The sequence below is a fragment of the Cryptomeria japonica genome, chromosome 10, assembly GCF_030272615.1.
Source record: "Cryptomeria japonica chromosome 10, Sugi_1.0, whole genome shotgun sequence".
NCBI lineage: Eukaryota > Viridiplantae > Streptophyta > Pinopsida > Cupressales > Cupressaceae > Cryptomeria > Cryptomeria japonica.
In genome coordinates, this window is record NC_081414.1 from 341,175,980 (window position 1) to 341,203,184 (window position 27,205).

Below are 27,205 nucleotides of genomic sequence, written 5' to 3' on the forward strand. Positions count from 1 at the left end.
CTTAAATTGGTAGCTCCTTATTTCACCCATTTTGTCTTCATTTTTTGCATAGTCAACAAGTCAACTCTTCTACTTACAAAAGGGTGAATTGCATTGCACCCTTTCAATTCACTTAGTATTGAGATCCATATTCACTCTAAGGTTTGGATCTAGTGAATTCAACCCCTCTTTTGAATGTAAAGTATCTCCCAAGTGAAAATCATCCTAGTGATTTCCTTTCTCTCTCGTAGGTGGAGAATCACTAGGGTTCAATTTTCCACTTTATAGGACTGGACAACTAGTCATCCTCAAATCTATGCAATAAAATATCTTCATCCTACATTTGAGTGGCTCTAAGAGAATGCAAGTTACTGTCAATGAAAGCATGTTTATTGTTCCAAAATGCTCAAGCCAATTACAATAAAGAGTTATTTCTAAAGCCTTAAAACTTCTTAAGACTCTACTTTTACATATTGACAAGGATTATTCACTAGTCCTATAACATCTCTAGTAGAAATGGCTAGGATATCAGAACAAGACATAGTGTTTCAAAATAGTCATTAGCTTCTCCATAAGATAGACTAAATGCATCACCCCATCTCACATGTGGAAGCTTTTCCCAATTGATGGTCTGAGTAATGTACCTCATTGGTCGATCTGCCCAAATATGGGATACATTTTCTTCAGTCCATAAAATATTAGTTGTTAGCCTCTATGGCAATGACCTCTAAATCTTGGTGATGTTAATCAAACCAATATTCAAAATGATAGCCAATGCTAACTCGATCATGCTGACAGTCTAAAAATTCAAAGTCTTAATTTCATGCTCACTAGAATCTTCTTACACATTTCAGTGCCTAGATGAATACCATACTCTTATAGCCTCATCATGACAATTGCACTATAAATGACCATACTCATGACACAGATGTCACTGAAATGGTAAAGTCTCATAATCCAACTAATGCACCCACACACATATCTATAGCATCTGGCAAAGGTTTGCTAAGATTAATTTCAACACAGATATGAGCAAAAGTCATTACCTTTCTCCCCAGGGTATAGGTTGAAGCTACCACTGGCTTCCCAAGCAGTGAAGCGAGCATCCACAACACATCCTCTCAACGGCATTCCACTGAAAAATGTGGTAAACTAACCCACACTAGAACCCTATTCAGGAGCTCCTCCAAAGGGTTAAACCTTGCATGCCAAGGTTTGATGAACCACCCCACCTGGTTGTAAAAATGTTGGTCTCCCTCAAAAACCCTATTACAATCCTCCATGTAGTTGAAATTAACCATGAAGTAGTTGTTTGCCAATAACATAATCTCCATTTCCCCTTCTGATGCCCAAGTTCTCTGTGCCTAGTTTTTCAAAAACTGCAGAAAAACCCTCATCCCTAAAAAATTGCAATATAGCGAGTGTTTTGAAAAGTATTCAACATATTCATCTATCATCTCTGGAGGAATAACCAACCTTGGCCTCTCACTGTATCTCTTGAGAAAGACATTAATCTCTATAATCCAAGAGCTACCAGCACTACCAGACCCTGAATCTGAGGCAAAAAGATTATTATGAAAAGTCTTAATACTTTGGGGTGGGGATTTTGAACCCACCGCAACCAAGAACCCACCCCTCCCAAGCACCACTGAAAGGAAAAGCCGACAATAACACCCTGACCCACTAGCTATCCATAGACCTATAAGGAACCCCGAACCCCAGCCGTGCATAGTACAACCCCCCTCCCACAGACCACTACTCAACCACTAGCACCTGCCACCCCTAACACAATTCCTCCCCTCCCTACAATAAACTCCACTGCCCTCCCCCTGACGTACCAGCAAGCAACAACTGCCCATGAGATAGGGCATCAATGCCCTAGCTTGACACCCTGTAGACTCCCTCATGCTCGATGTGATCCTTAAATTCTCATCTATATTTCTTATCTTTTTCAAAATCCTAATAGGGTCCTATTTCAACATTCAAAGCTTAATTTTGCCTATCTAGAGATCATAAAATCAATCAATTTTTTGGGGTTATCTATCAAATAATCCTAACTTTCATCCCTAAAAATTTTCAAAAAAATTGGGAGGATAGGGTACAACTTCAACCCTGTCGCTGGCCTTTTTCCCGAAATTTTGGGAGACTGTTATGACTAGAAAATTGGCTGATTTTGTCAAATTTTAATCCCTCTAAAATAAAAAAACACTTCCCAATTTCAACATTGCAAGTTTCAAGGAAACATTTAAAATTAAGTGATTAATTATAATCTTCCCTAATTTTAAGATCTTAATTTTGTTAATTTTAAATTTGAAATTAAGTGGTATCACATAGGCCCTAATTTTAAAAATTTAATCTCTTTTGGATAATTTTAAAATTAAGAGGTAATTTTTTTTACATAATCCTAATTTTAAATTTCAATTTCCTAGGAGGTTGCCTTATTATGTTTTCAATCAATTTGTTCACTTAATTGAATAATCATTTTTCCTAGAATTTTGAATTATTCCGCTATTTTGCAAGTTTCAAATTTCACAATTTCAAATTCAAATTTGCAATTTGCAATTCAAATTCTATTTTCCTTTCTTTATTCAATTTTCTATGCATGTATGTGGTAAACATTATTATGGTTAAATGGTATATGAGTTTCTTATTTGATCATAAGTGCATATGGAGTTCTTATCTTATTTTCCTAATTCAATTTCAAGTTCCATTAAAGATGTTCATGATGTTCCCTTTCATGCATATTATGATAATTTATTTCTCCTTCTTTCTAAGGTTTCACTATTTTCTTTATGGAGTACATTATTAATAAACTCGATGTCCTTTCTTGCATGGAGTTTTCCTTCATGCGACCGCATGTTTGTTCCATAGGTGGGATCTTCTCCTTGTTTGAAACGGTATGTCTATTATGAACAATATCTCCTAAAAGAATTTTTGTCAATCTTCTTCTTTCTCTCTCTTTGCAAACTACCTCTTCTATTGTGTTATTCATAACTTGATGTCCTTTCTTGAATGGAGTTATCCTTCATGTGAGAACATTTATGTTTCTTGGTTAGGATGTATTCCTTGCTTGAAACGGTATGTCTCTTATGAGTAGTCTCTCTCTAGAAGCTATGTAATTATTCTCATTGTCCTACACTTGGGGGCCAATGATCTCTCTCCCTCTCTCTTTCTCTATGGATCCACTCTTTCCTATGTTCTAGATGGTGTGATTTTTATTACTTGATGTCATTCCTTCTGTGGAATTGTTGTTTTTCACTCAAGGGTTCTCTCTTATACAAGAGATGTAAGTCCATGACTATAATCTCTTTCACACTTGGTAATGTACATCTATAATAAATTCACCCATCCCCATTGGGATAAAAAGTGAGTCATCCTTCATCAAGAACCCCTTTCACCTAGCAATAGGAGGAAGGATTGAATTCTTGTTCTCTTTTTCTCTTCATTCTAGAAGATGTTATATTTGTCTAAGACAACTCCTCTTGGAAGTAGATATCTTTTGAGAAAATATCTATTCTCCTCCAAGGATCTCATTTACACTTATAGCAAGATATCTCTTTTTCAACTATATTATCCTTTCTTGAAGATTATTCCCTCTCTTGCTTTGATTTATGACATTATTGCATGATGGATATATTCTTGGTGTCAAAGGAAGGTATTCTTATTCTACTTTCCTTAAGATATCAACATTAAACTACCTTGACATCTTAAGGGGGAACACCCACACTGCTCCTTTTGTATTATATTTCTCTCATGCATTGTATCCCTTATACAGTGGGTCATTGTCAGAACAAGATGTCGCTACTTTTCCCTTATACAATGGGTCATTCTCAGAACGAGATGTCACCTCTTTTACCTTATACAATGGGTCATTCTTAATGTAGACACCCAAAAATGGTCAACGCTTGCGAGGTCATACTTTAACATTTGCGCATTGCCTCATTTTAGGTTTTTGCGTCGCATTAACATTTCTCCTATGTCACGCACTTGGTCTTTATCATTTGCGAGCATCGAGTCATTCTTCTACATTCTTCAATCATCTCATCCTCGAATTTGGTCTTGTCGACAACATTATCCAGTCATGATTTTGATCGATTTTATCTTGTTGCATCAATGAGCGTGCTAATTTGTCATCATTTTGGACATCGTCAATCCTAATTAGGGTTTTCTCCTCCTATCAATCTTATCAATCTTATCATCAATCCTATCAATCTTATCAATCGTATCATCAATCTTATCATTTTGGACATCGTCAATCCTAATTAGGGTTTTGTCCTCTTTTCAATCTTATCATCTGGCGATCGGTTTATCAATCTTGTCGTTTTACGATCAATTTGTCATCGATCGTTGTCTTGTTCAATTTTGTCATTTGGCAATCAATTTGTCATCGATCGTGGTCATTATCAATCTTGTCGTCTTGCAATCCATTTTGTCATCGATTCTTTGCCCTTTTGTCAATCTTGTCATTTTGTGATCATTTCGCTATCGATCATTGTCTATGTCAATCTGGATCAATTTGTCATTGTTCCTCGTCAATTGGCGCATTTCTCAATCAAATCGTTTGTCGCATTGGTCATTTATCAATTCAAAATCATGACATTAATTATCTTCAATCAAGACCTAATTGTCATTCTCGCATTTCTAATTCGTCTTCTAGGGTTTTATGATTTATTCATTTAACCTATTTTGCCATTTCTTCCTCTAGGATTACTAAATTATTTATTAATCCTAAGTCTTCTCATTACAATTAAATCTTTATTTAATTGGTTAATTATTCTTCCTCTTGTAAATTAATTAATAAATGACAAATTGTTAATTAATTTACCTAATTTCTTCTAGTTCCTAATTTCCTATTTTTCCATCAATTTCTAATTCCTAATTTTCATCAATTATCAATTTTCTAATTTTCTAAATTTCTAATTTCTTTTCCCTCCTATTTCATCTCCTAATTCTATGGGAATGACATTTCAGTTTGTCATGAAATTTTCATAGTTGATAATCAATCAATTTTGACATGGAATGTGTCATAATTTGTCATCAATTATCAATCAATCAAATTGTGCATGGAAAGTGCATAATTTGTCATATTTTGTCATATTGATTTGCAATTTCCATTTGAATTGCATCATGCCAATCTTGTCATTTCTCCAATTTCTCTATAAATTGGATAATTTTCTTCAATCAATCCCTTCAATCCGAATCCTTAATCAAACTACCGAACTTACGCTTCTAGTACTCTTGAGCTTTTCATCAATCTTGCTTTCAATTGTGTGTGCACTTGTAGGTGAGATCCACAAATCCATTGAAGAGGAAAGAACAACAATGGAGCCGCATGGAAGAAGCATTCAAATTGTTATATGGTTTGCATGATATTTTCTTTTAAATGCTTTGTTTTTATTCCTCTATTGAGTGTGCTTGGAATTAGGTTCATTTCAATGAGTGTTCTTTTGATTGAGTTATCATGTCTTGTGTTTTGATTGATCTACTTGTCTTTGATGATTCCTATTTCCTAACCTACACTTAGAATGAGATGTCACACTTTTCTCTTATACAATGGGTCATTCTTAGAATGAGATGTTGCCAATTTTCCCTTATACAATGGGTCATTTGTTGGCATTGTGTTATCATTGATGTCAACTAGTATATGATGACTATCGGTAGAAGAGATGTTCATGAAACATTGTCATGCAGGAGTACAAGATGAGACATCTCTGATATCACCTTGTGTTGCAAAACACGGGTAAGGAAGAGAATGTCATTCAGAGGAATGATCACTGGAGTCACCGGTACACAAGTTAGTGTTTGACTTTTATGGATGAAATGGTAAGGTTACCGGTATACTTTATCATTTTTAAGGAGAGTATGTCAACTGGTAAGTGAAGTGTTGACAAGGAGAAAGATGCTTGGATGTTTTTTGTGATGAAGAGGCAAAATGTTACCTAAATCACATCAACACCAGAGGAGAAGAATGAATTGATCACCGGTATGCTATGCAGGTACAAAATAGAAGGACTCTCACCGGATAAGAGATGCAATCACCATGTGAAGAGATTACTTACAGTGAATGTGCCCACACTGAATCACATGTGCCTGGTTGAAGATATGATGAACAAATAGGGAATCCATATGAGTGTATTACAGGATGTAGATGACAAGGAATCACTACCACTGGTAAGTGGAGCTTATCTCCTATTATGCATAATGTGCATTATAGTTTTGTGAGATAAGGAAGAAGAAGTAAAGGCAAGTGTTTGAAGGTTCACACCAGATGTACTGGTGAAACAAAGGAATGCCTCAAGTGCATGAAATCAAGGTTATGCATTGGACTGATAGAGAAGGTATGCTGGGATGCTAGTGTAGATGAAGAGTGGTGGTTTTGTCACTTTGACAAACCACTTGAGATATGGTTTGAGCAGATCAGGGAGAAGGCAAGGCTAAGTAGATTTAGATAGAGGAAAATGATCGGATTGAAGATGGAGTCTCTTGAAGTTTGATGACATGGTATCATCAAGAGTGTTTATTGGTTTGTAAGTCCACCAATAATATGGACAAGGTGTAGATGCAGAAGACTTTCCACACTTGATGAGAAAGAGCATGCTATGGATAAACATGTCTAGTGACCAGTTAAGGTGTTCCATCGATAGTTCAACAAAGAGTGGACATGAAGGTTAATTGCTAAAATGTGAGATACCGAGAGGGTTAGTAAACTGACAGAAAAGAAGAACCAGTTGAGTGGTTGGTCGATGATCCTATTCATACTGACATGGATGATCTAGCAGAGTTGAATGTCGATGTGGATGCCACATAGAGATGAAGTGGAAAGCTTGCATAGGTCGGTGAAGTTCCATGTAGAGATAGGTATTTCTATAGGTGTGCATTTAATTTGGATCCCATGATTTGTGGATCGGATCATAGGAGTGCAGCTCGAGGAAGAATGAATGATAGAGAAAAGCTAGGGAGTTATTGAAACTTGAACCCAAGTAGGAAAATCAGATTGTGAGAAGACCTCGAGAAGGAAATAGTAGAAATATTAATGGTGTTTTGATAGATGTAGGTCGAGATACAAGGTCATGGTTTCTAATTTTAGAAAACGTGTATTTGAAGGTGAATTAATGGTGGCAATGTGCAAACAAGTTTCTTAGAGATCAGATTGGATTTGGTTTTCCTCGAGGTTGATGAGGAAACCCTAACCGCCTGAGATTTGAATTGGCTTTTGGTGGGAAGATGATAGTTCTGATACTAAATGTTTAGTATAGATGCCAAGCTAACAAGATGAGAGGGGGAGGGTGAATCATACAAACTTAAACTTCCATTAAAACAAAAGATTCAACCTCGGTAATCTTATCAGAAAAATAGTAAAGCATGCAGACTCATGAACAGATAAGATCAAAAAATTATATAACACCAAATTTAACATGGAAACCCAAATAGGGAAAAAACATTATGGGATTTCAAACCCACTAAGAAATATACTCTTCTAGAGTATGCTTAGTTAAAAGAAAATCCTGTTAAATATTACAAACACATTGCTAGATGTGACCCGATTAAGGGATTTCCCTCGGATCTGTTAGGATCTTCACCTTTTTAGAAGTGACCTTGTTAAAGGATTTCAAACACTCACTCAGAATGTCACCTTGCTAGAGGGTTTTACAAATAAGACTGTTAAGTCCACTCGGTTAAGAGATTTTCTGTTACTTCACAAAACAAGAGTAGTAAAATATATCTGCAACTTCACATCTAAAATGCTAGAGCGGATTCTTATTTTCTCAATACAATCTAGTCATAGGACTTATCTAGTCCACCTACTAGGCTCTATATTCTGTTAATCAAACAGGTCTTCAAGCTTTTGTGCTCGGTAATCACTATGTAGCATCCCTGTGCTTATATTTGCCTGCATACATTGTTTATCAACAATTCCTTATTTATAAACAATAGCTAATTGCTTAATCTACTTGATCACATTTCCCATGATCAATCATAACCATCATATCTTCAAACTTGACTAGGTTCAATGTATCCTTCAATCTGAAAATGTTTTACCTTGCCTTGGAACTTGCATACATTTCTTGGAACTTGTGCTAAGGTATTACGGTTCAATCTGAGCTGCAGATCTTCCTGTTGTTCTTTCATTGCCATAGATTCTTAACAAACTTCATACACATTGTATCAATCATTTAATCATATCCAGCTCATCAACTTCCATCATTAAAAAATGCTTTTATTCATTCAATGCATTCTGTTACTGCTCAGTTGCAACTCGGTGAATACTAAACTTTACTCGGTAGACATTCCGCCTTCATTAACTGATAGCAATAACCTTAGGGTTTACTGACTAGGTTCCTTGCTCGGTAACATAGTATAGTATTAACCTTACAATTAACAACATATGTAGGATATCAAAACAATCTAAACATCATGATCTCATCATTGTCTAACTTGGTAATAGTTGCCCATTGAATAACTTATTCCTCCCCTTATTCATCACATTCTTTCTGTGTCTTTTACCGACATCTTAATTCTCTTCAAAACATACTTCTTAAGATATGGAAACATCATACTAAATTAGAAAATCAATTTCTTGACATCAATGACAAAATAATAATATCAAGACAGTAAACATCCTTAATCAGTTATATCCATAATCATCAACAACCTTCTCAATATCCTTATTGAAATTCCAACAATCTCTTATTGTAATTGGAATGCCAACAATCTCCCTTTGTCTGTTATAATGCCAACAATCTCCCCCTTTGGCATTGATGGCAAAACCAATTGATTTGACCTAATTGATTCGGATTGTTGTGAAATGCTGAAATGCTCTCCCCTTGTTATTAGTCTTCTCCCCCATACATTATTCTTCTCCCCCTTTGACAACAATGCCAAAAAGTAAACTAAAACATAATTTCTTCCATTGAGAAGTGAATTCCTTGCTGTTATGTATCTACTCAGTTTCGGTCAAAGCATTTTGTCTTCAATTCCTGTTCCCTATTATTGTTTCCTGTACACCTTTAGAAAACCTCCTAAAGTGTGTAAATCAGCATCAACTCCTAAAAGATTTTTGTAGAGTCATCCAATTGATGCTTTCACCGAACTCGGTCAGTGAGTGGAAGATAGGGGTAGGACCCCTAACTTGCTTCTGAGATACTCAAAATTGTCCCTGGGTAGTGGCTTGGTGAAGATATCTGCTATTTGTTCCTTTGTGCTAACATACTCCAACACCACTTTCTTGTCTTGAACTTCTTCTCTAAGATAATGATATTTGATAGAGATGTGCTTTGTCTTAGAGTGCATAACAAGATTCTTTGAAATGTTAATGGCACTAGTATTGTAATAGAATATAGTTACTGGCTCGGTCACTTTCTCATTTATACCTTCCAACAGTTGTTTGATCCATGGTATATTAGTGCAATTCAATGCTGCAGCAACATATTCAGCTTCTATTGTTGACTATGAAACACATCCCTGTTTCTTGCTAAGCCAACTCACTAGTCTTTTTCCTAAAAAGAAAGCTCCTCCACTTGTGCTTTTCCTGTCATCATTGTTGCCTGCCCAATCAGCATCAGTATAAAATTTTAAATCAAAATCATTTCTCTTGTGAAATACTAGGCCATAATCCTCAGTGCCTCTTAAGTATCTGAAAATTCTTTCGATTGTTGTCATATGTGTTTCTTTGGGATCTGCAGAAAATCTTGCAACTATACCTACTGCATGTGCTATATCTGGCCTACTGTGAACAACATATTGCAACTTTCCGATCATAGATTGGTAAAGTGTTTCATCAACAGATGCAGATTCATCATTCTTTGATAGTTTATAGTTGGTAGTCATAGGAGTGCTTACAGGTTTTGAATCCTCCATTCCAAATTTCTTCAAGATTTCCTCATATAGTTTGTGCACTTTTTCCATGTTTTTACGAAATCTTTCACTTGCTCCACTATGATCTTCTTCAGTGTACTTTCTCATTCTATCATTGTAATCATCAGATTCACCAATATGAAAAGAATTGAAAGCAGATTCTACTTTATTTACCAAAGACCCACTGTTATCAAAGTTGCTTAACTCAATGCATGTAGCTTACCGATAGTAGCATCTAAAGAAACTAGCATATTGAGTATAGACCTCAAATCATTGATTGCAGATACTCAGATTGCATAAGCTGGTAGAAGGGTTCTTAACAACTTACTTGTTATATCCTTTTCTTCAATAGTTCCACCTACTCCTTTGATTTGATTTACAATCTCCTTTAGTCTTGTATTGTACTGGGTTATGTTCTCACCTTCATTCATCCTCATAGATTCAAGTTGTCCTCTTAGACTATCCACTTTTGCTTTTGAACATGTTCATCACCACCATACATAGATATGAGCTTGACCCACATTTCCTTGGCATCATTGCAGCCTTCTAGATCATTAAACTCTGAGTCAGTCAATGTAGATGTTATTTCAATCATTGCTTGAATATGTTCTTGCTTGGCCTTTATCTCTTCCATTTTCAATGGATAGGTGCTAGGTGTAATGAAATCATTCTCCAGATAATATACAGCATATTTTCCAACTCCTGATAAGTGCAGCTTCATCCTTTTCTGCCATGTAGAGAAACTTGACTTGTTCAGCTTCGATACATCCCTCTTATTCATCTTTGGATCTTTGCCTTGAGTGCCTTCAAACTTTTTCTTCCAGAGTCCAAAGCTCTAATACAAATTGATAGTTCTGATACTAAATGTTTAGTACAGATGCCAAGCTAACAAGATGAGAGGGGGGGTGAATCATACAAACTTAAACTTCCATTAAAACAACAGATTCAACCTCGGTAATCTTATTAGAAAAATAGTAAAGCATGCAGACTCATGAACAAATAAGATCACAAAACATATAACACTAGATTTAACATGGAAACCCAAATAGGGAAAAACCACTATGGGATTTCAAACCCACTAAGAAATATACTCTTCTAGAGTATGCTCGGTTAAAAGCAAATCCTGTTAAAGATTACAAACACATTGCTAGATGTGACCCGGTTAAGGGATTTCCCTCAGATCTATTAGGATCTTCACCTTGTTAGAAGTGACCTTGTTAAAGGATTTCAAACACTCACTTAGAATGTCACCTTGCTAGAGGGTTTTACAAATAAGACTGTTAAGTCCACTCAGTTAAGAGATTTTCTATTACTTCACAAAATAACAGTAGTAAAATATATCTGCAACTTCACATCTAAAATGCTAAAGAAAATTCTTATTTGCTCAATACAATCTAGTCATAGGACTTATCTAGTCCACCTACTGGGCTCTATACTCTATTAATCAAACAGGTCTTCAAGCTTCTGTGCTCGGTAATCACTATGTAGCATCCCTATGCTTATATTTGCCTGCATACATTGTTTATCAACAATTCCTTATTTATAAACAATAGCTAAACACTTAATCTCCTTGATCACATTTCCCATGATCAATCATAGCCATCAAATCTTCAAACTTGACCAAGTTCAATGTATCCTTTGATCTGAAAATATTTTACCTTGTCTTGGAACTTGCATACATTTCTTGGAACTTGTGCTAAGGTATTGCGGTTCAATCTGAGCTGTAGATCTTCCTGTAGATCTTTCATTGCCATAGATTCTTAACAAACTTCATACACGTTGTATCAATCATTTAATCATATCTAGCTCATTAGCTTCCATCATTAAATAATGCTTTTATTCATTCAATGCATTATGTTACTACTCGGTTGCAACTTGGTGAATACTAAACTTTACTCGGTAGACATTCCGCCTTCATTAACCGATAGTGATAACCTTAGGGTTTACCGACTAGGTTCCTTGCTCGGTAACATAGTATAGTATTAACCTTACAATTAACAACATATGTAGGATATCAAAACAATCTAAACATCATGATCTCATCATTGTCTAACTCGGTAATAGTTGCCCATTGAATAACTTATTCCTCCCCTTATTCATCATGTTCTTTCTGTGTCTTTTATCGACATCTTAATTCTCTTCAAAACATACTTCTTAAGATATGGCAACATCATACTGAATTAGAAAATCAATTTCTTGACATCAATGACAAAATAATAGTATTAAGATAGTAAACATCCTTAATCAGTTATATCCATAATCATCAACAACCTTCTCAATATCCTTATTGAAATGCCAACAATCTCCCTTTGTCAGTTATAATGCCAATAGAAGACTGGGCTATAAATATGCAAGCCAAAGATATTGTTAACTATTGTTGGATGGGAGAACATAGAGCTGTTGTGAAGTGATTGAGTGTTGCATGAAAGAGTTAGATCAATCAGAGTTGAAACAACAAAAGATAATAGTGACTAAGTAAAGGTTAAATCGATGTTTAACAGAGGGTTTGACTGGTATGGTTTGAGAAATCTGTAAAGAAGCTAGATTGCATCAAAGTAGATAACTGGTAGGTGGTTTTACCGGCAGGAAGACAACATAGGGTGCTGAAGTGGAGAATAGTGAAGGAGAGATTTGGAAAAGTAGATACAAAGCAAGGTAATTGGTAGAGTGTAAATCAGTAAATAAGAAATAGAGAGAGGTGAATCGGTGTAGCAGATAAGGCATCTCACCAGCAGAGTGAAGCATATGAAATGGTTACAAGATTCACTTGTAACAGTATGAATAATTTTGTATTTGATGCTATCATTGTGATCACTGATTTGTATCTCGGTGCAGGGGTTGTAGCTCCTTTGGGTTGTAGCCCATAAACAAGTTAGGGGTTGGTGCTCCTTGGGTTGGTGCCCTAAATTAGGGGTTGTAACCCATAAATAAATTAGGGGTTGGTGCTCCTTGGTTTGGTGCCCTAAATATTATAACCAGAGATTCATTGTGAGGCTGGATTGGAGAAGTAGACTTCAGTAGTATTGCTCACTAAGGTTTTTCCCATCTTGGGTTTTCCTTGTACATATTGGTGCTTTGTGATGTCCCTTTGTGTGTGTTTGCATTTGTGTTCAGTCTTCTCACTAACTAGTAAGTCTTTATTCAGTTAGATTTTTTAATCAATATACTCTCATAATTATAGTTAAAGGGAATAATTTGAGAACCACTGATTCACCCCCTCTCTTAGTGGTGCATTGTTTCTAACAATTGGTATCAGAGCCTAGGTTCCCTGTTTATCAAGCTTTCTCTCGCTTGGGTGGATTCTGGCTTAAGGACATAATGGTCTATTTAGTGTCAATCCCTACTCCATTTTTTGATGGTTCAAACTTTTCTATTTGGATTCGTATATTGGAAGTCTACTTATCCTCTCTAGGGTTTGATGTATAGATATCAGTTATTAATGGTCTCCCTAGGAATGTTTGTCCTCCCACTAGCTCTGAAGAATAAAGAAGATGCAATTGCAATGATGAAGCCATGAAGCCTATTTTCAGTGGACTCATCGGAGTTGTTCCCTCACAGGTTGATAAGTGTAGATCGACAAAGAGTCTATGTGATAGATTGAAGAAGATCTATGGAAATGATCCCACTAATGCAGAACATGTTTGTGATGATATGATGAGAAATGCATCTCATTTATTTCTAGATGATGAAGGAAGATCTGTTAGTAGCCACAACAATGATGAAGAAGGAACTCACCTCTTCATGGAACAAGAATATGAAGATGAGGAGCACATATCTAAAAGTGATAAGGCAAATAGATCCCACCAACAAGATGTGTTTGGTAGTGATAGTTGTGTGTGTGAAAAGTGGTATGAGAATCTGTATCTGCAAGACACAACACTTCAATTAAGTCATTACATGCATGGTTAATCAGATATAATCAATGAATAAATAAACCATAACAAATCGACCCATTGCCTTCTAAAAGATGCGAGTATAAGATTGCTCTCAGATTATAAGCAATACCAGTGACTAGACAACATCAAGACGAAGGATTTTATCTATATGAACATGATGAATGCTAGATGGATGCAATATTAATCTAACAACATTTTTGCAATATTAAACTAAATGATTTAATTAAAATGAAATAATTAATATGCAATATATCAATGAAATCCTAGAGCAAAAATAGTATAATAACAATATATTCTTCAGCCTCTCTTTGAATGAGAGATGAGCCTGAATTTATAGAAAATTCAAAAAGAAACCAATGGTTGAGATCAAATGATGATGAGCGGTCAAGATTTTCCAAGAGGAAGCACAATCTAGGTGAATTGATGTGATTGGATGCTTTTCTCAGTTTTAAAGGAAATTGAACTAAAAATAAGATTAAATCAAGAAAAAACTGATTTAAAGGAAATTGAACTAAAATTAAGATTAAAATCAGGAAAAAACTGATTTATTCTCTATTTCATTCAATTTTAATATTTAATTGTTTTAATTCTTTTCTTTGAGATTATCTATCAATTTTTAATTTGTTTTTTTCAAGATTATCTCCAATTGATTTCTTTTCTCAAATTTTAATTCTTTTTTGTCAATTAATTCCTTTTTTGATTTATTTCCATTTTTGAAGATTTGTGCTCAATTGATTTTATTTAATTGAATTAATTCCTCTTTCTTGATTTGTTTCCTTTTTTGAAGATTTATGGCAATTTGATTTATTTAATTAAATTAATTCCTCTTTCTTGATGTGTTTCCTTTTTTGAAGATTTATGGCAAATTGCTTTATTTAATTAAATATGCTAAGATATTTAATTAAAATAAATAAGATAATTGTTTAAAATGATTTACTTGGAATGATTTAATTAATTAAATAAATATTTAATTAATATTGAGTCATTGATTTGCCATGTGACATTTGATGATTTTAGGAATTAATTGTGTGCTCAAGATTGATTTAATTGCCTTTGCTTAGGACCTTGGTGACGTTGTCGAGATTAGGGGCCCATGGTTTAGATGACCATTTTTAGGGTATTACAATAGTGAAGGTGAAGAAGAAGAGGAAGAAGAAGTTGATCTTGAAGGAGAACTTGTAAATGCTCTTGAGGAGCTCAGTAGAGTAAGAAATGAATACAAGTTATTTAAGAATGCTGCAATTGTGGAGCAAAACCGGTTGATCAAATGCCTTAAAGAATTTGAGAAATGCATCTGAGAGTTGCAGACACAACAAGAAGACACCAAGGAGTGTTGGTGTAATGATCTAGCATCTGAGATGGAATTTAAAGATAAAGAATATCTGCATCCTTTTGGAGAAATGGAGATTCTCCGAAATGACCTTGAGAAATGTCAAGATGAGCTCAAGGTGAGAATCTTGTTTGATGGCAGCAGTGATGCCTTGGACAAAATGTTGAAAAAGAAAAAGCATGTCAAGTACACTGAAGGATTAGGAAGTGGTTCCATTGAATTCTCCACAAGCAAGAATGTCCCCCACAATGACATTTTGTTTATCTCCTCAAATGGAGAAAACAAGGGACAAACCTTCACAATTAGAAATGTTCCCCATAAGAAGGTTGACATAACCAAAACTAGTGAAGACTTGTAGACAAGAATGAAGACCGGTGCTACAAGGAGGAACAATGCCGATCCCAAAGGTAAAAAGAAGATGGGAGAGGATAGCTTCACCAAAAGCAGGAAAATGAGAAGACAACAAAGAAGACCTCCTACTAGCAAAAGACAAGGAAATGTTATTTCCCATAAGACAAACAATGTGTGTGAAAAGAAGACATCAGATGAAAGAGATGGAGAGCATGGACAATCTAGGATCCATCCTCGGAGAAGTAGAAATGGAGATACCAGAATGGTAAGATCTCCCCATACATGGCAGAATAAGTATGTAAGTTATAAACCATCCTTCTTTGGTTATTGCTTTGTATGCAATGGTTATGAACCTAGGGAAGAATAATGTAGAAATAGATCTAGAAAGAATAATCTAGGATCTCATAGACATCATGCATATGAGTTAAATGTATCCAGGAGTAGATACATGCATATCCCCTCTTCTGATTATGCAAATATTATTTGTTATAACTGTAATGAAATTGGCCATAGAGAGTTTGAATGTAGGAAGAGGAATTTGGAGTCACATGGAAGTCAGAATAGAAACTATGCTCTGTAGACAAATGGATATAGAGCATATGAAAGTTAGTATCCTGCATGTAACCAAAGGATAATTTTTTCTACGGGAGTAAGAGGTCCACCAGTGTCGGCTGCCAGTCACAAAAATATGACCAAAAGAAGATGGTCAAACTGGTATGTCAAGAGATTCCCCAATAATTAAGTTGGGATAGATGTTGTGTGCTACTATAGCACTACTTCGTGTTGTGATGCAAAATCCAAAAATAGAAGGATCCATCAGCAGAAGGTGGTAAGACCTGCTCCTAGGACTGAAAAATGGGAAGAAGAATGTGACCAAGTAGGTGTGGAGGAAGAAGACCTTGGACCAACACTATGCATTCAATACATAAGTGATATCTCCTAAGGCTTAAAAGAGATGCAAGATCTTAGGGGGAGTAGTATATTGAACTAGATCATTCACCCCCTAAGTGAATAAGGACACTTGGAAGAACAATTTGATGTCAGTATGAAGGAAGAAAATGAGATGATAAGTGTGTGTAGTGTCTAACTTGGCTACACACCTATAGATCAGTACTAGATCACTACTACTATGTCAATGTATGACAAGATAACAATTGGAATCAGATACAAGGTGACACAAAATGTCAGAAGTCACAGGAAGGTGCTCTAGTAGTGATAATGGACCAGTAAAGGAAACCGATATGTGCAAGATGTTATCAACATGAATTCTATCAGGAACTTGAAAGTTATGTAAAACAATGAGGTTGGAGATCATTAAAATAGCCCCTGTAGCATGGAATATGAAGTCATGTCTCAAATGGTATTGGAATTTACCTGAATGATATATGTTGGTCTGATTGTTGATCATGCAGGCTTGTATGTTTTGGACTAAACGATTTGATTTATGACATTGTATGGCATTGTGTACATCTAGGATCATGTCATAGGTTGTGGTGGATATGATGGAGTTAAAGATAATCAGATGATCACATATGCACATCTCAACCAATATATGGAGATGATTGGTGCCCCAATATTGGACCTGACTAGAGATGTGGACCTAAGATGTATGCTTAGGGGTAGTTCAAGTGTTTATAATACTGAGCCGACATGCTTGAACTTGTAAGGTTACTGACTGCCCAAACTGTAGATGTTGGAAATTACAGTAGGAACACCTAAGAGAATTTCATGGTTAAGGGTATCTACTTTTTATTTAGTTGGTTGTATCTATTGTACAATCATAGTTGATTCTAAGGAATTTTGGGGGTTCAAATGGGAGGTGATGCAGTTTGATCGACAGGTAAGTAGTATTCACTGACACATCTTTCTACAATTGAGTGCTTTGACAAATAATATCATATTTGCATACTCAATTGGTGTCAATTGATGGAATGAGTTCTCCACCTCAAGTGGCATAACTTGAAAATATGTAACAATTTGTAACAATTGGTATCAAAGGAGGAGATACATCCAATAAAGAAAATGGGGAGAAATAATTCTATCAGTGTCTGGTATATACAAGGAGAAATGATATTCTGACAATCCCCTTTGTCATTGTTGTCAAAGGGGGAGAAAGATTTTGTAGTATACCACATACTACATGAGTGAGAATCCATTGGATAATACAAAGGGGTAGAGAAACTATGTAGTATGTCGGATACTACATGAGTTGACATCAATTCAAAAGGGGGAGATTGTTGGCATTGTGTTGTCATTGATGTCAATCGGTATAGGATGACTACTGGTAGAAGACATGTTCGTGAAACACTGTCATGTAGGCATACAAGATGATACATCTTTGATATCACCTTGTGTTGCAAAACACAGGTAAGGAAGAGAATCTCATTCAAAGGAATGATCACTGGGTTCACCAATAAACAAGTTAGTGTCTGACTTATGTGGATGAATTGGTAAGGTTACATATAGTGTATCATCGATAAGGAGAGTATATCAACTGGTAAGTAAAGTGTTGACAATGAGAAGGCTGCTTGTATGTTGTTTGTGATGAAGAGGTAGAATGTTACCTAAATCACATCAACACCGGAGGAGAAGAATGAATAGGTCACTAGTATGTTGTGCGGTTGTAGAAGAGCAGGACTCCCATCGGATAAGAGATGAAGTCACCATGTGAAGAGATGACTGACAATGAATGTGCCCACACCAGATCCCATGTGTTTGGTTGAAGATATGTTGCACAAATAGGGAAGACATATGAGTGCATTACAAGATGCAGATGACAAGGAATCACTACCACTGGTAAGAAGAGCTTATCTGCTCTTATGCACAATGTGCATGATAATTTTGTTAGATAAGGAAGAAGAGGTAAAGGCAAGTGTTTGAAGGATCACACTAGATCTACTGATGAAACAAAGGAATGCCTCAAGTGCATGAAATCAGGATTATGCACTGGGCCGAAAGAGAAAGCATGTTGGGATGCCAGTGCAGATGAAGAGTGATGGGTTTATCACATTGACAAACCAGTTGAGATATGGTCTGATTTGATTAGGGAGAAAGCAAGGTTGAGTAGATTCAGATAGAGGCAAATGGATGGATTGAAGACGAAGTCTATTGAAGGTTGATGACATGGTGTCATCAAGAGTGTTTACCGATATGTAAGTCCACCAGTAATATGGACAAGGTGTAGATGCAGAAGACTTACCACACTTGATGATAATGAGCATGCTATGGATAGACATGTCTGGTGACTAGTTAAGGTGTTCCACTGATAGTTCAAAAAAAGAGAAGACATGAGGGTTAACCGGTTTAATGTGAGATATCAGCAGGATTAGTAAACTAGCAAAAAAGAAGAACCAGTTGAGTGGTTGGTCAATGATCCTATTCATACCGACATAGATGATCTAGCAGAGGTGGAGGTCGATATGGATGCCACGTAGAAATGAAGTGGAAATATCAGAGAAGTCAGTGAAGTGTCATTTACAGATAGGTGTTTCTATAGGTGTGCATTTAATATGGATCTTATGATTTGTGGATCAGATCAGAGGAGTGCGGCTCAAGGAAGATTGAATGATAGAGAAAAATCAGGGAGTTGTTAGCACTTGAATTGAAGTAAGAAAATCGGATTGTGGGAAGACCTCAAGAAGGAAACAATAGAAATATTAGTGGTGTTTTGATAAATGCAGGTTGAGATACAAGGTCATGGCTTCTAAGTTTAGAAAATGTGTATTGGAAGGTGTGTTAATGGTGGTGATGTGCAGACAACTGCCTTGGAGATCAGACTAGATAAGATGTTATTGGATTTGGTTTGCCTCGAGGTTGATGAGGAAACCCTAACCGCTTGAGATTTGAATTGGATTTTGGTGGGAAGTATGGGCTATAAATATGCAAGACAAAGATATTGTTAAGTGTTGCTATATGGGAGAAGATAGAGTTGCTACAAAGTGATTGAGTGATGCATGAAAGAGTTAGATCAGTCAAAGTGAAAACAATAGAAGATAGCAGTGACTGAGTGAGTAAAAGTTAAATTGGTGTTTAATAGAGTGTTTAATCAGTATGGTTTAAGCAATCGATAAAGCAGCTAGATTGCATCAGAGAAGATAATTAGTAGGTGGTTGTACCAACAAGAAGACAATAGAGGGTGCTGAAGTGCAGAATAGTGAAGGAGAGATCTAAAAAAGTAGATGTAGAGCAAGGTAACCGGTAGAGTGTAAACCAGTAAAGCAGCAACAAAGAGAGGTGAACTAATGTAGAAGAGAAGGTGTCTCACCGATAGAGTGAAGTATATGAAATGGTTAGAAGATTCACTTGTAACAGTATGACTAATTTTGTATTTGATCCTATCATTGTGATCACTGAGTTGTAGCTCCTTTGGGTTGTAGCCCTTAAAGAAGTTAGAGGTTGATGCTCCTTGGGTTGGTTCCCTAAATAAGGGGTTGTATCTCCTTTGGGTTGTAACCCATAAATCAGTTAGGGGTTGGTTCCCTAAATAAGGGGTTGTATCTCCTTTGGGTTGTAACCCATAAATCAGTTAGGGGTTGGTACCCTAAATCAGGGGTTGGTGCTTCTTGAGTTGGTGCCCTAAATATTGTAATCAGAGATTCATTGTGAGGTTGGATTGGGGCAGTAGACTCCAGCATCATTTGCAATTACTTTCTTTCAAGGTCAATTCCTCAAGTAGGGTTTGACTAAGGAAAATCCCTAACCATAGCCCTTCTTCCCTTCTTTTCTGTGTGTAGGTTGAAAGTGCACAGCTATAATTGTAGATTTAGGCTTCATTTTGAGAGACGGAAAAACTCTTTTCAACTCGCGGATTTTTCGGAGGACTGGGTGCAACTTCAACTTAGTCACGATGACTTTTATCCAAATTTGCAAGGCAGGTCCAGTCTAAATACCTTAGATCAAAAGTTACAGTGCAATCTTCAATCAATAGCTCTTTATTTCACCCATTTTGTCTTCATTTTCTGCATAGTCAACAAGTCAACTCTTCTACTTACAAAAGGGTAAATTACATTGCACCCTTGCAATTCACTTAGTATTCAGATCCTTATTCACTCTAGGGTTTGGATCTAGTGAATTCAACCCCTCTTTTGAATATAAAATATCTCCCAAGTGAAAATCATCCTAGCAATTTCCTTTCTCTCTCATAGGTGGGGAATCACTAGGGTTCAATTTTCCACTTTACAGGACTGAACAATTAGTCATCGTGAAAGCTATCCAATAAAATATTTCAATCCTACATTTAAGTGGATCTAAAAGAATGAAAGTTACTATCAATGAAAGCATTTTTATTGTTCCAAAATGCTCAAGACAATTACAATAAAAAGTTATTTCTAAAGCAAATAAAACTGTGTCAATTCTCAAGAAGAACATTCCCTTTCAAATTATTATGTATTAATAAAGTAATGCAAGAATAGTATGAATGAATAGTATCTATTTTCAAGTCCATATAAGAATAGTCCCATTTATGAGTTCAAACTATAAGAATTGCTCTTCCAATTCCTAGGTTTTTCGACTACTACATAAACTTGGACTTGTCTACATTCATGTCTACATCTACCTCATGCCTCTATCTTATAACTCTATTTCATTGTTGAATTATCTTAAAATATTATCTTCAAATTGCATACTTGGAAATATGACTTGTGAATTGAGATTAGGAGGTTAGTCAAACATAACCAATTCATAAATTGAGTGTCATCTATTGTTAAGGTCTTCCAATAAAGTGTGGTCCCTTATTAGTGTCAATCATTCTTTCTTAAGTGTTGTTGACTCTACTTTTTATATCCACAAACCTTAAAACCTCTTAAGACTCTACTTTTACATATTGACAAAGATTATTTGTCAGTCCTATAACATCTCTAGTACATAAATGGCTAAGATATCAACACAAGACATAGTGTTGAAATAGTCATTAGCTTCTCCATAAGCTGGACTACATGCATCACCCCATCTCACATATGGAAGTTATTCCCAATTGATGGTTTTAGTAATGTACCTCATTGGTCAATCAACCCAAATATGAGACATACATTTTCTTCAGTCCATAGAATATTAGCGGTTAGCCTCCATGCCAACTACCTCTAAATCTTGGTGATGTTAATCAAACAAAGATTCAAAAGGATAGTCAATAGTGACTCGATCATGTTGATAGTCTATAAATGTAAACTCTTAATTTCATTCTCGGTAGAATCGTCTTACACATTTCAGTGCCTAGATGAATACCATACTCTTATAGCCTCATCATTCTCTTTGATGGGTTTCAATGCATCGGTGATCTTCAAAGGAATCTTTTTTGCAAAATCCAGTCATACGCAAAAAACCCTTGTAGTTATTTATAGGCATGATAGGGTATGTGCAGGATCATGGTGTGCCAAAACAGACCCTTAAGTGGCAATGAAATTTCAAAAAAACAAAGTTATGCAACTTGACATGAAAAATTGAATAATTTATGAACATTATTTTTAAAATATGTAAGAAGAAAATCTATAGAAAATTGAATGCAGTTTCTAAGCTACTAGTTGTTTTTTGAAAAAAACAATCCTATTCGATGAAAATTTCAAATTTCAATGCAGTGGTACAAAAATTTCATGAAAAAAGATAAGAAGTAGGTGTATGTCTGAGCACCCTAATCACAATCAAATCATAATATCTTTTTATAATATTTATAATATAAGTATTAGACTCATGTCCGGATGTGACACATAATTTTTTATAATTTTTTATAAAGTAAATAATTATTTATGAATTTTTTACTACAGCTTTTTAGAAATTCAGAAACTCCTACATCTGACCACCTTAACTTGGTCAAAACCTTATGAAATTCAATTTTTTTTTAATTTTTCCCTATAGTAGACGAAGCATAGGATGTGACACATGTTTCAAATTCAAAAAATGTTATGTGGTTTGAAAGTTGTGAGTATTTTTCAATCAATCTATCAATTAGGACTTTTGTTAGAATTCAATTAGAAAATAAATAATAATTATTTATTAAAGTCAAAATAAGACAAGCCTTATATTGTTGGAACGCTGAGAATGTCCTAAAAAATCCCTTTTTGTTTTATCAATTTTAGCTATAAAAAAAGTTGTCAGCCACTAGTGTAAAGTTTGGAAAATTAAGGAATAATGAAAAACACATTTTTTCAGTTGACTTTCGAGGCTTGTCACTTCCAAGCCAAATCCCAAAAAAAACCCTAACCAAAATATGGAGGGAAAAATTTATGTTTTAAAATCGGATATCCGATTTTTGAAAAAATAAAAAAATATATTTTAGTAAATTAAGCATAACTTTTGCATTTTATATCAAAATTTTGATTTTTTATAGGCATTGGAAAGGTAATTAAGAGCTCTATGATATGGAATAGGTATATTCTCAATTGTTTGTCTTAAAAAATAATTATTATTCATTTAATTTTATCCTTCATTTTTAAAACATAAAAAACTCGTGACTTTTCCATATGATTTCCCTATTGCATGAATTTTTGTAACAATCATCTCAAAATAAACTAAATAAGTAATTAATTAATAATAGAACATTTATGAATTTTATTGAGTTTGATAAATTTTGATAAACCATGTTATCTATGTCTATTCCTTTCTCTACCTCTCTCTCCTAAACCTATCACTCCACCTATTTGTTTCTTCCTCCCTCTCTTTTGTCTATATTTATACATCTCTCTCTAGACCTATATCTCTAACTATCAATGAGTACCTCATTAAATATCTCAAGCTCTACAAGGTTCTTATATTTCTACCTCTTCATAATTTCCTCCTCTATTTCACTCTCTCTTCCCTAAGATCTAGACTAGTCTCTCTGCATTTCCTTCTCATCTATAGCAACAAAATTCAAAGGGGAGAAGGAGAGGGGGAGAGAGGTGAGAAGGAGAGATTAATTGGGGAGAAGAGATAGTGAGAGAGAGAGAGAGAGAGAGCTATAGGTAATTAGGTGGAAGGTGAAGAGAGAGAGGGAGGGGGTGATTGGGGTGAAGAGAGAATGAGAGGGAGAGTTTGAGATTATTAGGGGGTACGAGGAGAGGGGGAGAGGGGAAAGTATCAACAAAGAGAGAAGAGAGATGGGGATAGAGGTGAAGAGAGACATAGAGAGTAATTAGGGGGTGGGTAGAGGGGGAGAGGGAAGTATCTATAAACCCATAGGAGAGAGGTGATCGAGGGTAATTGAGGGAAAGAAATAATGTGAGAGAGATTAAGGTGTCCTAAAGGGTCATATGGTGTCTCATGAACCTTTAGGACACCATATGACACCTTAGGACACCATATGATGTTATAAGTCTTATGGTGTCCTAAGGGGTCATATGGTGTTCTATGAGCCTTTAGGACACCATATGGTGTCATTAGAGGTCGTATGGTGTGTTAAGGGGTCATATGGTATCCTATGACCCTTTAGGATACCATATGACCCCTTAGGTATTGTTAGGGGTCATATTGTGTTCGAACAGGTCATATGGTGTTGTTGGGGGTTATATGGTGTGCTAAGGGTTCATATTGTGTCCTAAGGGGTCACAAGAAATTGTATGACCCCTTAGACACCATATGATCCATTAGGTTTTGTTAGGGCTCATACTATATCCTAAGAGATCATATGGTATCCCATGACCCTTTAGGACACCATGTGACCCCTTAGGACATCATATGGTATCGTTATGGGTCTTATGGTGTACTAAGGGGTCATAGGTTTTCTATAACCCCTTAGGACACCATATGACCCTTTAGGATATTATATGACCCCTTAAGATACCATACGATACCTTGGGACACTATATGGTGTCGCAAGGAGTTGTATGGTGTCCTAAGGGGTCATATGGTTTTCTATGAACCCTTAGGACACTATATGACCCATTAGGTGTTATCAGGGGTCTTATTATGTCCTAATAGGTCATATGGTGTCATATGACCCCTTAGGACACCATATGCTTGGGAGACTATATGGTGCTATGGGTCGTATGGTGTCCTATGACACCTTATGACACCATATGACCCCTTAGGATACCATTTGGTGTTGTTATGTGTCGTATGGTGTCCTTTGACCCCTTAGGTGTCATTAGGGTTTATTTTATGTCCTAAGGGGTCGTATTGTGTCTTAAGGGGTCATACAGTGTGCTATGACCCCTTATGACACTACATGACATTGTTAGAGGCCATATTATGTCCTAAGGGGTCATATTGTGTCTTATGACCCCTTAGGATGCCACATGGTGTCATTGTGGGTTGTATAGTGTTCTAAGGGGTCATATGGTGTTCTATGACCCCTTAGGACACCATTTTTATGTTGTTATGGGTTGTATGGTCTCCTAAGGGGTCATATGGTGTCCTATGACCCCTTATAACACCATTTTTATGTTGTTATGGGTTGTATGGTCTCCTAAGGGGTCATATGGTGTCTTATGACCCCTTAGAACACCATATGGTTTCGTTATGCATCGTATGGTTTCCTAAGGGGTCATATGGTGTTCTATGACCCCTTAGGACACCATATGGTGTCATTAAGGGTCATATGGTGTGCTAAGGGGTCATATGGTCATATGGTGTCATATGACCCTTTAGAACACCATATGACCCCTTAGGTATCATTAGGTGTCATTTTGTGTCGTTAGGGGTCATATGATGTCCTCTGACCCCTTAGGACACAATATGACCCCTTAGGTGTTGTTACGGGTCATATTGTGTCCTAAAGATTCCTAGGACATCATATAACCTCTCAGGACACAATATGACCCCTTAGATATTGTTAGGGGTCATATTGTGTCCTAAGGGGTCATATGGTGTCTCATGACACCATATGACCCCTTAGGACACCATATCATGTCGTTATGGGTCTTCTTGTGTTCTAAGGGGTCATATGATTTTATATGACCCCTTAGGATATCATATGACCCCTTAGGACACCATATGGTGTCGTAAAGGGTCATATGGTGCTCTAAGGGGTCATATCATGTTCTATAGGGTCATATGGTTTTGTATGACCCCTTAGGACACTATATGACATCGTTAGGGGTCATCTTATTTCCTAAGGGGTCATATTGTGTCTTATGACCCCTTAGGACACCACATGGTGTCATTATGAGTCGTATAGTGTTCTAAGGGGTCATATAATGTTCTATGACCCTCTAGGACATCATATTATGTTGTTATGGATCGTATGGTCTACTAAGGGGTCATATAGTGGCCTATGACCCCTTAGGACAACATATGACCCCTCAGGACACCATATGACCCCTTAGGATACCATATGACCCCTTAGGACACCATATGACCCCTTAGGACACCATATGGTGTCATTATGCATCGTATGGTGTCCTAAGGGGTCATATGGTGTTATATGACCCCTTAGGACTCCATATGATCCCTTAGGACACCATATGGTGTTGTTAGGGGTTGTATGGAGTGCTAAGGGGTCATATGGTGTCCTATGACCCATTAAGACACAATATGACCCCTTAGTACACCATATAGTCTCCTTAGGGGTCATATGGTGTCCTATGACCCCTTAGGACATAATATGACCCCTTGGGTGTTGTTAGGGCTCATATTGTGTCCTAACGGGTTATATGGTGTCCTACAACCCCTTAGGACACCATATGGTGTCGTTAGGGGTTTTATGGTGTGCTAAAGGGTCATATTGTGTTCTAAAGGTTCCTAGGACATCATATAACCCCTTAGGACACCATATGACCCCTTAGGTATCGTTAGGAGTCATATTGTGTCCTAAGGAGTCATATGGTGTCTCATGACACCATATGACTCCTTAGGACACCATATCGTGTGGTTATGGGTCTTCTTATGTTCTAAGGGGTCATATGGTGTTATATGACCCGTTAGGATACCATATGACCCCTTAGGAAACCATATGGTGTCGTAAAGGGTGGTATGGTGTCGCAAGGGGTCATATGGTGTCCCAAGGGGTCATATGGTGTCCTATGACCCCTTAGGACACTATATGACGTTGTTAGGGGTCATATTATGTCCTAAGGGGTAATATTGTGTCTTATGACCCCTTAAGACACCACACGGTGTCATTATGAGTCGTATGGTGTTCTAAGGGGTCATATGGTGTTATATGACCCTCTAAGATACCATATTATGTTATTAAGGGTTGTATAGTCCTCTAAGGGATCATATGGTGTCTTATGACCCCTTAGGACACCATATAGTGTCATTATGCATCATATGGTGTCCTAAGGGGTCATATGGTGTTCTATGACCCCTTAGGACACCATATGACTCCTTAGGATACCATATGGTTTCATTAGGGGTCATATGGTGTGCTAAGGGGTCAAATGGTGTCCTATGACCCCTTAGAACACCATATGACCCCTTAGGTATCGTTAGGTGTCATTTTGTATTGTTAGGGGTCATATGGTGTCCTATGACCCCTTAGGATACAATATGACCCCTTAAGACACCATATAGTGTCTTTAGGGGTCATATGGTGTCCTATGACCCCTTAGGTGTTGTTAGGGGTCATATTGTGTCCTAATAGGTCATATGGTGTCCTACAACCCCTTAAGACACCATATGGTGTCGTTAGGGGTTGTATCGTGTGCTAAGGGGTCATATTATGTCCTAAAGGTTCCTAAGACATCATATAACCCCTTAGGACACCATATGACCCCTTAGGTATCGTTAGGGGTCATATTGTGTCCTAAGGGGTCATATGATGTCTCCTGACACCATATGACCCCTTAGGACACCATATCATGTCGTTATGGGTCTTCTTGTGTTATAAGGGATGATATGGTGTTATATGACCCCTTAGGACACCGTATGGTGTTGTAAGGGGTCG

At 36.4% G+C, this 27,205-nt stretch overlaps 1 pseudogene; it reads right to left on the reverse strand.

Annotated features, from left to right (window-relative positions):
* Positions 1–499: 499 nt before the first annotated feature.
* The window catches only part of LOC131071483 (probable methylenetetrahydrofolate reductase (NADH)), a 30,489-nt pseudogene continuing 3,783 nt past the window's right edge, over positions 500–27,205 (reverse strand).